We start from the raw sequence: 14984 nt of genomic DNA on the forward strand, positions 1-14984 counted from the left end.
ATGAGTTCTTTATGACTAATGTGAGTCCATGGATCATACGCACTCTTACCTTTCCACAATTTGCTAGCCTCTATGGTACCGTGCATTGCCCTTTTCTCACCTCGAGAGTTGGTGCAAACTTTACCGGTGCATCGAAACCCCGTTATACGATACGCTCTATCACACATAAGCCTCCTTATATCTTCCTCAAAACATCCACCATACCTACCTATTATGGCATTTCCATAGCCATTCCAAGATATATTGCCATGCAACTTTCCATCGTTCCATTTATTATGACACACTCCATCATTGTCATATTGCTTTGCATGATCATTTAGTTGACATCGTATTTTTTGCAAAGCCACTTCCATGATTCTTTCATACATGTCGCTCTTGATTCATCGCATATCCCGGTACACCGCTAGAGGCATTCACATAGAGTCATATTTTTGTTCTAGTATGGAGTTGTAACATTGAGTTAGGAGTAAATAAAAGTGTGATGATCATCATTACTAGAGCATTGTCCCATGTGAGGAAAATAAAAAATAAATAAAAAAGAGGCCAAAGAAGCCCAAATAAAAAAGAGGCCAAAGAAGCACAAATAAAAAAATTAGAGAAAAAGAGAGAAGGGACAATGTTAGTATACTTTTTCCATACTTGTGCTTCAAAATAGCACCATGGTCTTCATGATAGAGAGTTTCTTATTTTGTCACTTTCATATACTAGTGGGAATTTTTCATTATAGAACTTGGCTTGTATATTCCAATGATGGGCTTCCTCAAAATGCCCTAGGTCTTTGTGAGAAAGCAAGTTGGATGCACACCCACTTAGTTTCTTTTGATGAGCTTTCATACACTTATAGCTCTAGTGCATTCGTTGCATGGCAATTCCTACTCCTCGCATTGACATCAATTGATGGGAATCTCCATAGCCCATTGATTAGCCGCGTTAATGTGAGACTTTCTCCTTTTTTCCTCTTCTCACATGACCCCCATCATCATATACTATTCCACCTATAGTGCTATATCCATGGCTTGCGCTCATGTATTGCGTAAGGGTTGAAAAGGCTGAAGCGCATTAAAAAGTATGAACCAATTGCTCGGCTTGTCATCGGGGTTATGCATGAGGGGAACATTTTCTGTGACGAAAATGAAGCATGGCCAAACTATATGATTTAGTAGGGATGAGCTTTCTTTGGCTATGTTATTTTGATAAGACATAATTGCTTGGTTAGCATGCTTGAAGTATTACTATTTTTATGTCAATATTAAACTTTTATCTTGAATCTTTTGGATCTAAACATTCATGCCACAATAAAGAGAATTACATTGAAAATTATGTTAGGGAGCATTCTACATCAAAAAATTTGTTTTTATCATTTACCTACTCGAGGACGAGCAAGAATTAAGCTTGGGGATGCTTGATACGTCTCCAACGTATCTATAATTTTTTATTGTTCCATGCTATTATATTATATGTTTTGGATGCTTAATGGGCTTTAATATACCTTTTTATATAATTTTTGGGACAAACCTATTAACCGAAAGCCCAGTGAAAATTGCTATTTTTTTGCCTATTTCAGTGTTTCGCAGAAAAGGAATATCAAACGGAATCCAAATGGAATGAAACCTTCACAAGGATCTTTTTTGGAACAAACGTGATTCGGGAGACTTGGAGTGGACGTCAAGGAAGCAGCAAGGTGGCCACGAGGTAGGAGGGCGCACCCCCACCCTCGTGGGCCCTCGCAGCTCCACCGATCTACTTCTTTCGCCTATATCCCTAATAATAAAGCACGGATTGACTCCATGGGTTCACCGTCACAATACGCTTTCGCCCAGTCATAATACATTTTTATGATTCGTATAGACAAAATCGTAATATAAACGAGGTGGTACTAATTAGCTCTAGCTAGATTGGTTGGTTGATTCGTGTCAACAGGCGCTCTCTTCCGAAAGTCCACCGATTACGTGGCCTCGACCTCATTGCTATCAGTAGCGGCGGCAAGCATGCAGCGGCAAGAGGAGTCCGGCGAGGACATCGTGATCGTGGGAGTCGGGCTCGCCGCGCTCGCCGCCGCGCTCGGGCTGCACAGGAAAGGGGTGAGGAGCGTGGTGCTGGAGTCATCCCCGGCGCTCCGGGCCTGGGGGTTCGCCTTTGCCACCTGTCCCAACGCCTTCCGCGCGCTCGACGCCCTTGGCGTCGGTGACCAAATCAGGAAGCTCCACCTGCACATCCAAGGGTTGCGCGTCATGTCGGCGTCCACGGGTGAGATAGTGAAGGAAGTGGACTTCAGGGACGAGTTCCGCTGCGTCAGGCGGGACGTGCTGCTGTAGGTCCTGGCAGCGGAGTTGCCAACGGGCACCATCCGCTACTCCTCCAGGATCGTGTCCATCAACGACGGCGACGGCGACAGCGCCAAGATGCTCCACCTCGCCGATGGCTCGACTCTCCGGGCAAAGGTGATGGTTGGCTGCAATGGGATCAACTCCGTCTCCGCGGTGGCCAGATGGCTGGGGCTCACCAAGCCATCGCATTCCGGGTGCTCCGCCACGCGGGGCCTCGCACGTTACCCCCGACGGCCATGGTTTCCCGCCCAAGTTCTTGCTGGCCGGCGTGGCTTGGGCACTTGGGCGGCAGAACGGCTCGTGGTGGCACGGCGACACGATGGTGCATGCGACGCGGCCTTGGCCCATCGCAGTGGTGCCAAGAACGCGATGCTCGCGGCCAGGTAGGCCAAGGCGCGTGGGCTATTGGGGAACGCGGTTTCCGTTGGTGCATGGTGGTGACGGTCAGGAGCAGTGCAGCGACTCCTGCAGGCAGACGTGTGATGCTCGCGACAGCGCACGGGATGCGGAGGCATGCGAGTGAGAGCCGGCGACGCGCATCAGATGGCAATGGCATTGAGGCTCGGCACGGGCACACCAGCGACAGTCAGCAATGCAGCGAGCGGCTGCACCGAGCCGTGATGCGAAAACCAGCATTCCAGCAGTTGCCTGACAGCCCGAGCATGCACTGCTGCGGAGCCAAAGCACGACGGCGAGTGCAACCTGTTCAGGAACAGCTGCACGCTGGTTAACACTCGAGGCAGCTCCCAAACAGTAATATTTCTATATATATTACACACGTATTCTATTTGTTTCTCTTCAAAAAAAAATTAATTTCATCGTACATATAGCAATGTATGTATATGCACAGTGCCAATGCATCTGATAACAATGCAAGTCCCTCCCATTGCATGTTGTATTTTTTATATGGATTACATAGTTCTGCAAGTCCACATATATATGCCAACAAAGCTAGCCTATACTGGATTTTATTACTATTGTGCTCAAGCTACAGTATGAAGCTTTAATTAGCACTTAATTACTCTTCTTGCTATGCTTGCAGAGGTAGAGGGATCATGCCTCATATGCAGAGTTACGCCTCATATGCAGAGTTACGTATACTTAAGAATCATGTGCAATTTCATCGTATTTTTATTTACTTTCTACGGCCTCTTCTCCAAGTGCATATTTAGTGTATATATGTAGAACAATGACATCTATGCTTATATGTGTATGCAACTCTCCTTATTTTGTTAGTTTCTACAAGGGTCTGTCACAATTTTGTTTTATTTGTCTGGGGTGATTTATTTCCCACTGCTTGTAATTTGCGGTAGAGAAATTGAGAGGGAGGCCCCACTGTGAGAGTTTGCAGTTTGTGTGTTGATGTTGCTTGCGGTGGTGAATGGAAAGCCGGCCGTGTAGCCATCTGTTGCGTAGTTATGTGCCGATGTTGCTCGCGGTGGTGAATCGGAAGGCCGGCCATGTAGCTTCCTGTTGCGTAACATGGTGGCAGTGGTCAGCACTGTGAGGAGGAAAGAGGATATTGGCATGTAGATCAGTGGGTAGCAAGAGTTTCACGCTGATCACTTGCCCCTCAAGCACAGGCACGCGAAGATAGATGACAATAAGATTGATCATATGGTTGCGGCTAAAAGTGTAAGTGGTCAGGGGGGAGGGAGAATTGAGGAGAGATGGCATGGAACTGACCAAAGTAAATGGGAGGGAACAGATGAGTGGGGGAGGGATGCATCGGTGATGGAAGATGGGACTGGTTGCTGAATTGCTAGCTAGGAGAGCAAATCGGCCAGTTGTGGTTCATGAAAATTTGTGTTCACTCCGTAGAAAAGCACGAGCATAGAATATGTATACCCGTTGCAACGGACGGGCTCTTTCCCTAGTATACTCTTATACCCTGAAACCTTCAGGGAGAGCCACAAAACACCTTTTCCACCACCGCAACCTTCTATACCCGTGAGATCCCATCTTGTGGCCTTTTCCAGCAATCTGCCGAAGGGGAATTCGATCACGGAGGGGCTTCTACATCAACACCATAGCCTCTCCGATTATGTGTGAGTAGTTTACCACAGACCTTCGGGTCCATATTTATTAGCTAGATGGCTTCTTCTCTCTCTTTGGATCTCAATACAAAGTTCTCCTCGATCTTCTTGGAGATCTATTCGATGTAACTCTTTTTGCGGTGCGTTTGCCGAGATCCGATGAATTGTGGGTTTATGAACTTCATTATCTATGAATATTATTTGATTCTTCTCTGAATTCTTATATGCATGATTTGATATCTTTGAAAGTCTCTGATGACCCAAAAGTATAGGGGATCTATCGTAGTCCTTTCGAAAAGTAAGAGTGTCGAACCCAACAAGGAGCAGAAGGAAATGATAAGCGGTTTTCAGCAAGGTATTCTCTACAAGTACTGAAATAAGTGGTAACAGATAGTTTTGTGATACGATAAATTGTAACGAGCAACAAGTAACAAAAGTAAATAAAGTGCAGAAAGGTGGCCCAATCCTTTTTGTAGAAAAGGACAAGCCTGGACAAACTCTTATATAAGGAAAAGCGCTCCCGAGGACACATGGGAATATCGTCAAGCTAGTTTTCATCACGTTCATATGATTCGTGTTCGGTACTTTGATAATTTGATATGTGGGTGGACCGATGCTTGGGTGTTGTTCTTACTTGAACGAACATCCCACTTATGATTAACCTCTATTGCAAGCATCCACAACTACAAAAAAAGTATTAAGGTAAACCTAACCATAGCATGAAACATATGGATCCAAATCAGCCCCTTACGAAGCAACACATAAACTAGGGTTTAAGCTTCTGTCACTCTAGCAACCCATCATCTACTTATTACTTCCCAATGCCTTCCTCTAGGCCCAAATAATGGTGAAGTGTTATGTAGTCGACGTTCACATAACACCACTAGAGGCTAGACAACATACATCTCATCAAAATATCGAACGAATACCAAATTCACATGACTACTAATAGCAAGACTTCTCCCTTGTCCTCAGGAACAAACGTAACTACTCACAAAGCATAAACATGTTCATAATAAGAGGGGTGTTAATATGCATATAGGATCTAAACATAAGATCTTCCAGCAAATAAACCAACTAGCATCAACTACAAGGAGTAATCAACACTACTAGCAACCTACTAGAAACAATCCCGGACTTGGAGACAAGAATTGGATACAAGAGATGAACTAGGGTTGGAGATGAGATGGTGCTGGTGAAGATGTTGATGGAGATTGCCCTCTCCTGATGAGAGGAGCGTTGGTGACGATGGCGATGATTTCCCCCTCCGGGAGGGAAGTTTCCCCAGCAGAACAGCTCTATCGGAGCTCTAGATTGGATCCGCCAAGGTTCCGCCTCGTGGCGGTGGAGTTTCGTCCCGAAAGGTTCCCTGTTATTTTTTTCTCAACGAAAGACTTCATATAGCAGTAGATGGTCATCGGAGAGCCACCAGGGGGCCCACGAGGTAGGGGCGCGCGCCCCCCACCCTCGTGAGCAGGGTGTGGCCCCCCTGGTCTTCATCCTTGGCAAGGATTTTTTATTATTTATTGTAAGATGTTCCGTGGAGTTTCAGGACTTTTGGAGTTGTGCAGAATAGGTCTCTAATAGTTGCTCCTTTTCCAGCCTAGAATTCCAGCTGCCGGCATTCTCCCTCCTTATGTAAACCTTGTAAAATAAGAGAGAATAGCCATAAGTATTGTGATATAACGTGAAATAACAGCCCATAATGCAATAAATATCGATAGAAAAGCATGATGCAAACTAGATGTATCAACTCCCCAAGCTTAGATCTGGCTTGTCCTCAAGCGAAAGCCGATAACAATAAATATGTCCCCATGTTTAGAGGTAGAAGCGTTGATAAAAATAAAATACGAACATGAAGGCATCATGATTATTCTCATAACAGTAACATATATAGATATTGTCATATGATTTCTTATGTTCAAGTGATGATCTATTCACAATGCAAAAGTATGAATCAGAAACCTTATTGAGAACCAACAAACTATAACCTCAGTCACTGAAGCAATTGCAATTTATCATAACATCAGAAAGAGTCTATGTCAGAGCTAAAAAGGAAGTTCACATACTCAACTATCATCTAGTCCTTCATAATTGCTAACAATCAGGCAATACTTGTGGTTACGGGGTTTTAATCGGACACAAAGAAAGATAGGGGCTTATAGTTTTGCCCCACAACCTTTTACCTCGAGGGTAATGTCAACAATAATAACTCATTCCCCCCTACATCCAATTAGATATATCTATCAGGATCTTTCCAACACACTGTGCTTGCCGAAGGATAAAATGTAAAAAGGAAAGGTGAAGATCACCATGACTCTTGCATAAGGTAGAAGATAATAATAAAAGATAGACCCTTCGCAGAGGGAAGCAGAGGTTGCCATGCGCTTTTATGGTTGGATGTACAAAATCTTAATGCAAAAGAACGTCACTTTATATTTTCCCTTGTGATATGAACCTTTATTATGCAGTCCGTCTCTTTTATTACTTCCACATCACAAGATCGTATAAAGCTTATTTCTCCCACACTAATCATACATATTTAAAGCAATTTTTATTGCTTTGCACCGATGACAACTTACTTGAAGGATCTTACTCAATCCATAGGTAGATATGGTGGACTCTCATGGCAAAACTGGTTTAGGGGTATTTGGAAGCACAAGTAGTATCTCTACTTGGTGCTGAGAATTTGGCTAGCATGAGGGGGAAAGGCAAACTCAACATGTTGGATGATCCATGACAACATACTTTATCTCAGATATAAGAAAACATAACCAATTACGCTGTCTTCCTTGTCCAACATCAACTCTTTTAGCATGTCATATTTTAATGAGTGCTCCCAATCATAAAATATGTCAATAATAGTATATTTATATATGAAACCTCTCTTTCCTTATTACTTCCAATTAATTGCAACGATGACCAAAGCTATGCCTGCCAACTCCCAACAACTTTTAATCATCACACTCTTTCTATGTGAAGTCATTACTCTCAATAAGATCAATATGAACTTTTGTTTCTTTTTATTCTTTTTCTCTTTTCTTTTATTCATCCAAGATCATAGCAAGAAAATCAGGCCCTTGACTCGACACTAATCTTTATTATATAGCTGACGGACTCGATTACATAGAGAGATCATAAAGCAAAACTTAAAACTAGATCATGCCATAAACTTTATTCTACTAGATCAAAATACTACTAATAGGATCAAACTAAGGAAAACGGTAAAGATAGGAGTTGTGATTGTGATACAATACCGGGGCACCTCCCCCAAGCTTGGCGGTTGCCAAGGGGAGTGCCATACCCATGTGATTATGTCTCCTTCTTTGTTGGTGAAGAAGGTGGAGGTGTTGTTGACTTAGTTGATGGCATAAACTTCTCCCTTAATTTACGCTTGAGGACGGCATTTTGATCTCTCAGATCATCAATTTCCCACTCTAGGGTTAATATCTTTTTGCATAGGCCCTGCTTATTTTCCTGCAATAGACGAAAAGGGATAAACTCGAACTTTGGTTTCTTTACCCTATTAGGGAGACTTGACCTTTTGAGCTCCACATGCATATCCCCAGGTTGAGATAATGGGGGTTCATCTTCGTCTGAGCTCATCTCCTCCTTCCCATTGGGTTCATAGTCCTCTTCTTCCTCCGTGGTCCAACCATCGTGCTCCACATCTCCATAGACTTTAGGATTAGCTAATTAATCATCCACATAGCTTTATCCTTCCGAATCCTGGGAAGACATGTTGATCTAATCTACAGCGGGACAGCTCGAAACAAAAACAAAGGATAATTGCGTGATACGGGAATCAAAACCTTCGGGAGAATATATAGTGAATTTTTACCGACCAAAATACGTATCGTGCAAGAAAACGGAGTCTGGAAGGCACACGAGGTGCTCACGAGGTAGGGGCGCGCCCAGGGGGGTAGGGCGCGCCATCCACCCTCGTGGGGCCCTCGTGTCCTTCCCGGACTGCTACTTAATTTTCTATTTTTCTAAATATTCCAAAACGGAGAAATATTGCCTTAAAAATTGTTTTGGAGTCGGTTTACTTACCGTACCACATACCTATTCCTTTTTGGAGTCTAAAACTTTCTGGAAAGTGTCCCTTATGTATTCCTCCGGGGTTATGGTTTCAATAATATTGGTTTCAACATTTATGGGATTACCGGAGATATAATATTTAATTCTTTGACCGTTTACCACCTTCAGGTTTGTGCTTTCAAAGTTGTTGATTTTTATGGCGCCGGAACGATAGACCTCCTCGATAACATAGGGGCCTTCCCATTTAGAAAGAAGTCTCCCTGCAAAATATCTTAAACGAGAGTTGTATAGCAATACATAATCACCTACATTAAACTCACTCTTTTGTATCCTTTTGTCATGCCATCTTTTAACTTTTTCTTTAAACAACTTGGCATTTTCATAAGCTTGGGTTCTCCATTCATCAAGTAAGCTAATATCAAATAACCTCTTCTCACCAGCATGTTTGAAATCATAATTGAGCTCTTTAATAGCCCAATATGCCTTATGTTCTAGTTCGAGAGGTAAGTGACATGCTTTTCCATATACCATTTTATAAGGAGACATACCCATAGGATTTTTATATGCAGTTCTATAGGCCCATAATGCATCATCAAGTTTCTTGGACCAATTCTTTCTAGACCTATTGGCAGTCTTTTGAAAAATTAATTTGAGTTCTCTATTACTCAATTCTACTTGACCACTAGACTGTGGGTGATACGGAGATGCAATTCTATGATTGACGTCATATTTAGCAAGCATTTTACGAAAAGCACCATGAATAAAATGTGAACCACCATCAGTCATTAAATATATAGGGACACCAAACCTCGAAAAAATAACTTCTTCAAGCATTTTAATAGAAGTGTTATGATGAGCACTACTAGTTGGAATATCTTCTACCAACTTAGTAACATAATCAACAACAACTAAAATATGTGTATATCCATTAGAGGGAGGAAAGGGTCCCATATAATCAAAGCCCCAAACATCAAATAGTTCAATAACAAGTGAATAATTCATAGGCATTTCTTGACGTCTACTAATATTACCAAATCTTTGACATTAATCACAAGAAAGGACAAACTTACGGGCATCCTTGAAGAGAGTAGGCCAATAAAAACCGGATTGCAATACCTTATGTGCAGTTCTATCTTCCGCGTGGTGTCCTCCATAAGTTTCGGAGTGGCACTTGCGTAGGATTTGTTCCTGTTCATGCTTAGGTACACAACGTCTAATAACACCATCTACTCCTTCTTTATAAAGATGTGGGTCATCCCAAAAGTAATGTCTCAAATCATAGAAGAACTTTTTCTCTTGTTGGTATGTCAAGCTAGGTGGTATGAATTTAGCAACAATGTAATTAGCATAATCAACATACCAAGGAGTACTATGAGAAGTACTTATGACATTTAATTGCTCATCAAGAAAGCTATCATCAATAGGTAGTGGGTCATCAAGAACATTCTCTAACCTAGATAAGTTGTCGGCAACGAGGTTCTCAGCTCCTTTTCTATCAACAATATGCAAATCAAATTCTTGTAGCAAGAGAACCCATCTAATAAGTCTAGGCTTAGCATCTTTCTTCTCCATAAGATATTTAATAGCGGCATGATCAGTGTGGATAGTTACTTTAGAATCAACAATATAAGATCTGAACTTATCACAAGCAAATACAACTGCTAAAGGTTATTTTTCAGTAGTAGCATAATTTCTTTGAGCATTGTCTAGAGTCTTACTAGCATAATGGATAACATTTAATTTCTTATCAACTCTTTGCCCTAGAACAGCACCTACATCATAATCGCTAGCATCACACATAATTTCAAAGGGTAAATTCCAGTCAGGTGGCTGAACAACGGGTGCAGATACTAATGCTTTCTTAAGTATTTCAAATGCTTCTACACAATCATCATCAAACACAAATGGTATATCTTTTTGTAATAAATTAGTCAGAGGCCGAGAAATTTTTGAGAAGTCCTTAATGAACCTCCTATAAAATCCGGCGTGACCAAGGAAACTTCTTATACCTTTGATGTCCTTGGGACATGGCATCTTTACAATAGCGTCTACCTTGGCTTTATCAACTTCAATACCTCTTTCTGAAATTTTATGCCCCAAGACAATACCTTCATTAACCATAAAGTGGCACTTTTCCCAATTCAAGACAAGATTAGTTTCTTCACATCTCTACAAAACTCGATCAAGATTGCTCAAGCAATCATCAAAATAAGATCCATAGACGGAAAAGTCATCCATGGAAACCTCACAAATCTTTTCACAAAAGTCAGAAATATAGCCATCATGCATCTTTGAAAGGTAGCAGGTGCATTACATAAACCAAAAGGCATACGTCTATAAGCAAAAGTACCAAAAGGGCATGTAAAAGTAGTCTTTGATTGATCTTTAGCCGACACAGGTATTTGAGAGAAACCAGAATAACCATCTAGAAAGCAGTAATGTGTATGTTTCCATAATCTTTCTAGCATTTGATCGATACAAGGTAAGGGGTAATGATATTTCTTAGTAGCCTTATTTAATTTGCGGAAATCAATTACCATCCTATAGCCTGTAATAATTCTTTGTGGAATCAATTCATCTTTATCATTAGGAACAACAGTAATACCTCCCTTCTTGGGGACACAATGAACATGACTTAACCACTAACTATCAGCAACGGGATAAATTATACCTGCTTCCAGAAGCTTTATTATTTCTTTTCTTACCACTTCTTTCATTTTAGGATTCATACGTCGTTGAGGGTCACGAACTGGTTTGGCATCTGCTTCCAAATTTATTTTATGTTGACATAGAGTGGGACTAATGCCACTACTAGGAAAATGCCTACTAATGGCGCACCAGTTTTGCCTACTAATGGCGCATCACTGGTGCGCCATTAGTATCACGCCACTAGTATTTATTACTAATGGCGCACCACTGGTGCGCCATTAGTATCTGGTATACTAATGGCGCACCACCCAGTGCGCTATTAGTATATAACACCATGCGCCATTAGTATGCCTCCCAGGGCCATATTTAACCATGTGCTTTGGCACACTAATGGCGCACTGCGGATGGATGCGCCATTAGTATACTTGGCATACTAATGGCGCACTCTGTAGTGATGCACCATTAGTAGAATATTAGGTTTTATTTTTTTTACTTTTCTGATTTTTGCACATGTTACAAAATATATTATTTGACAGAATATTGACAGTAGCACACAGCAACAGCAGATTCATCGAATACAATAGAAGATTAGTCTCCGAATACAATTCATCATATTAGTCTCTGAATTCAAAAGACCGAACAAAGATAAAACATTACAAGTCTCGAGACCGTGAGTATCGAGTTTGTCAGAAGTAATACTAATCCTAACAAGTCCTACTAATCATCATCATACAACTTCTACTCGTTATTCATAACAATTCATATGATCATCATCTTGATAGTCATCGAACCAACCCTACTTAATTGTTCTTAGCACATGATCATCAGTATTAGGCAGGACCTAAATACCCTATTTAAGCTAAAATAGCATAAAACAATATAGACCCTGACTCTCCATTATGGAGAATGGAGAACATTCAGTCTCCAATTCTTGCGCTTCGCTTCCTTTTGCTTCCAAGAAGCTCCTTACGACTGTCCATACATTTTTTCCATCCTTTGATTTTCATGTCTCCACTTCTTTTAGAAATCTCGTATGGACAATTGAGAGTCGTAGGACGACCTGGCTGTATGTTCAAAACATTAACACTACCTTTCTGATACATCATATGAGGCACACAATTCTCTGGGATTATCTGTTGAAAAACATAGTAATAACTTCATAGTTAGCAATGATGTACTAGTTTTAGAAGTATGCAAAAGATGCACGGATGTCGTAATAGTAAAAATCTTACCAGGGTATCTCCATGGTAGTTACCGTAGTTGAACACATGCACTAGTGGCACGTATTTACCATAATGTTGAGGAGTTTGATTGTGGATAGTGTAATTCTCAATGTCAGTACAAAATCCGACCAGATGATTTTTCTCCTTGTAAGTTGTTAATTCGGAGCCATCGGTTTAGTGGGTTTTGTCTACCATCTCCCGCACATTCTTTGAACAGTAAAAATAAGCTGTCAATGGAAATAAGTTGTCAACTATTTTGAAATAAACAATATAAATTAGCTAATAACTATGTTTGAGAAACTCACATAGCGGTAGAACTGGAGGCATATCAACAAGGACCCAAATGTCCATATTGTCTTGGTTGATGTCAGGATTACCAAGATCCATGGTGATAAGCATACCCTCATCAAAACCATACATCTTGCAAAATGCTTCCCAATTTTTGCAACCAAAATGGGTTACGCTCTTAGAATTATATAGATTTACTTCAAAGTCCACATCGTGATGAGTCCTTAGGTGAATTTTCTTTGTTTCAGAAATTTCATGGTCTTCAAAATCCATCCTCTCCAAGACATAGCGTCTTGCATGGCATGGGATAAGCTATACTCGAATTGTAAAAGATGAAAATTACATGTTGAAATAGTTGAAGTCATGCTTAATTATGAAAATAACACTTGTCATTGTTGTGTACCGTTTCAACTTCGAAGGTCTCCTCAAGCTTAATGCTGAAGCGCCGATCATCGTCCAGGTGAGGCATGTCGCACAGACCTCGATCGTCGTGGCACCAGTCGCACTCCGCCGGGAGACTTTTGTCATCCCTTTCGTCGTTCGATGATGATGACGACATATCCTACGTTCATAATTCAAAACTACATCATTTAGGGTTTGTCGACACCGAGGCATCCTAAAAGCTAAGCTTTTATCATTTAGGGTTTGTCGACACCGAGGCACCCTAAAAGCCTAAGCTTTCATCATTTAGGTTCTTATCGACACCGAGGCACCTAAGCCAAGGTTTTATCATTTAGGGTTTGTCGACGTCGAGGCACCCTAAAAGCCTAAGCTTTCATCATTTAGGTTTTGTCGACGCCGAGGCACCCTAAAAGCCTAAGCGTACATCATTTAGGTTCTTATCGACACCGAGGCATCCTATAGAAGCCAAGTTAAGTTTTCATCATTTAGGGTTTATCGATGCCGAGGCACCCTAGGTTGGGCCTAATCACTTGGCACTAATCACTTGGCTCTATTGCCACCTATGTTGGGTTTATCATCTACGGTTTAGGGCCTAATCACTTGGCTCTATTGCCACCTATGGTTTAATTCAGCAAGAATGGCGGGGCAGTTGATCCTACTTAACTAAGTACTACGATACCCCAGCCCATGCATTAGTCGCAAGTACCCCATATGTCCTATTTTTAGCAAAGTCATGCTAAAATTCACGGAAAATTTCAGCATGACCTTTGCTAAAAATAGGACATATGGAGTACCCGAATTTGCCAGAACGGAAGTTAATCGACATTCCAGCAGACTCAAGGGCCTCTCAGGGTACATGCAAATTCATCACGACACATTTCTATTTGATTTTCAAACCACACACTTACTTTCAACTATAAACAAAACTGACTTGCTGGTAATGAAACTCATGGTGGAAGTAACAACTAGCAGCATGTCATTATCATGGCAGTCCACTATATATTTTTATGACAAAATACATCATTATCAGGGCACATTATGGCCATTTTCTTACATGATGCTAACTGTACCTAACTGATTTTTTGACAGTAGCTCAAGTTTTTGACAGTAGCTCCTAACTGTACCTAACTGAATCTTTTGACAGTAGCTCAAGTTTTTGACAGTAGCTCAAGTTTTTGACAGTAGCTCAAGTTTTTGACAGTAGCTCCTAACAGTAGCTCCTAACTGAATTTTCTGCTTAAAGGGAAGGCTGACTTAAGTGGCAAGATGATACAATTTGCGTAACATAACAATATATGCATCTTAATATAACACCATCTCCTAACAGAAATAGTATCTAGATCTACTAGGGGGCAAAGTAGAACTGATATTCTTTTGCTGACCTCTAGTACAAGGTATAGAAGAGGAGGTAAGAGAAGAAATAGTGACATTTCTCTTAGCAGGAGACTTTTTCTCTCTTCTAGAAACAACAGTAAATTTCTCCTCCTCTTCCACTACAGTATCATGCCAACTTAGACACAGGGAGGCGATATTTCCATTCGAGTCATGAATATCTAAACAGTGTTCAGTTTTCTTACTAATTTGTTCCCTGGATAATTCCAATTCCTTGAGAACATGAATAAAATCAAAATTATCCAGAGGTATATCAACACCCATCATTGATGCTCTAAACAAAATCTCCTTAGCTACTTAATTCCCCAACCCTAGCTACTTAATTCTCCAACCCCTTTTCTTGTCCAAAATTCTCCAGCCCATAACCCTAGAACACATCAGAAGGAGATCAAGAGGGGGAAGAGGGGGAAGCGGCTCGGGTGCTCACTAGGGAGGTCGAGGGCGACTCGGGGTAGCTGGAGCTAGTCGAGGTGGCGCAAATTCGGCGTCGAGCAGTGGCGATGGTGGCCAAGGCGGAGGAAATTGGCGGGCATCCGAGGGCGTCCGAGGTGGCGCGGGGGCGGCGATGGAGACGGAGGCGCAGGGGCGGCGGCGGCGTGGGGGCGGCGATAGAGACGGAGGCGCGG

At 41.6% G+C, this 14984-nt stretch overlaps 1 pseudogene; it reads left to right on the forward strand.

Annotated features, from left to right (window-relative positions):
• Positions 1–1988: 1988 nt before the first annotated feature.
• Positions 1989–3375, forward strand: LOC123186186 (monooxygenase 2-like; annotated as a pseudogene).
• The last annotated feature ends 11609 nt before the right edge of the window (positions 3376–14984 follow it).

Source organism: Triticum aestivum, chromosome 1A (genome assembly GCF_018294505.1).
Source record: "Triticum aestivum cultivar Chinese Spring chromosome 1A, IWGSC CS RefSeq v2.1, whole genome shotgun sequence".
NCBI lineage: Eukaryota > Viridiplantae > Streptophyta > Magnoliopsida > Poales > Poaceae > Triticum > Triticum aestivum.